This window comes from Corvus brachyrhynchos, unplaced genomic scaffold, assembly GCF_000691975.1.
Source record: "Corvus brachyrhynchos isolate BGI_N302 unplaced genomic scaffold, ASM69197v1 scaffold79, whole genome shotgun sequence".
Taxonomy (NCBI): Eukaryota; Metazoa; Chordata; class Aves; order Passeriformes; family Corvidae; genus Corvus; species Corvus brachyrhynchos.
The window spans coordinates 722,205-723,526 of record NW_008240023.1 but is presented as its reverse complement, the minus strand read 5'-3'; positions in this window follow the sequence as shown (position 1 = coordinate 723,526).

Here is a 1,322-nt window from a genome sequence, read left to right as displayed (position 1 = left end):
CCCCCCTTTTGCCCTGCTGCCACGTTCAGCAGGTGTTGCTCTTCCTTTCTGAGCACATCCTTTGGAAAAGACATCAAAAAGCTTCATTAGGCACAAGAAAAGGGATATTTGCTTAGGCTGAGTCCGTTCCCTAATTGCCACATATAATCTTCCATCAACAACAAACAGAACTGGCCATGAGGGCTGTGTTTTTAAAAGCTTAATTGATCCGAGCAGAGCCTCAGAACCGCAGCCAGATGAAATTATTCTGCTTGTGTTTGAGCACAAGGTGGTTTCAGGGCAGCAGAGCAAGTGGCAGGACAGAGCACATGTGGCCAGCACCCTCCCTCGGGGTCATTTCAACTCGACAAGTGACCGCTCAAACTCCTGCCAGAATGGTTTGGGTTGGAAGAGACCCTAAAGTTCAACTTATTGCACACCCTGCCACAGGCAGGGACACCTTCCATTATCCCAGGTTGCTCCAAGCCCTGTCCAACCTGGCCTTGGACACTGCCAGGGATCCAGGGGCAGCCACAGCTGCTCTGGGCCTCCCCACCCTCACAGGGAAGGATTTCTTCCTAATATCTAAACTTAATTTACCCTGCTTCAGTGATCCCTCCAAACAAGGTGGGACCCAGCACAGCACCCAGCAGCTCCCCAGGAAGATGCAGGTGGAAGCTTGCCCTTCATTCACCATCCTCCTTTCCTTTTCCCCAAACAATCTGGGCAAACACCAGTGGGGAAAACAGAGGGATTTCCCCCCAGCTTCTGTTATTTTGCTGAATTACCTTTCCCGGTCTCCATGGGACTGGGATTTTTGTGCAGTGCCCGTGTGTCAGCGCAGCCCTCCCCGTGCTGTGGGCACATGCTCGGGTGAAGGGGGTCATTCTGGGGCTGTGCTTTAGCTTTCTAATGACATGTGAATGTTGGGGGCAATTTCTGTCTTTATAAATAAATGTCCTGTCTCCTGGGATTTCTGCTGGTGTGAGGTTTAGCACATTCGTTACTCTTCAGCGTTCTAAGGCCTGAAAATAAAAATTATAAAAGAACAGTAATCGTCAGACAGTCTGTGATTTCCCTTAATAGCATCCAGGGCAAGGAAAGCAAGTTCCTCTCCCCCAGAGCAACAGTGATTCAAAACATGAGGGCTGAGGGAGCAAAGTCACGGAACTTCGAGAGCAACACCAGGAGCAAAGTCTACAGCCCCTGGGGCTGAAGGGCAGGGAAAAAAGAGAAAAAAGGGCCAGCTACAGTCCAAACCATAGACAAAACATAGATTGATATAGACAAGGGAGGTCTTGCAACAAGCCTGCAAGAGCAGTGACAATTCCATGCATCAGCAC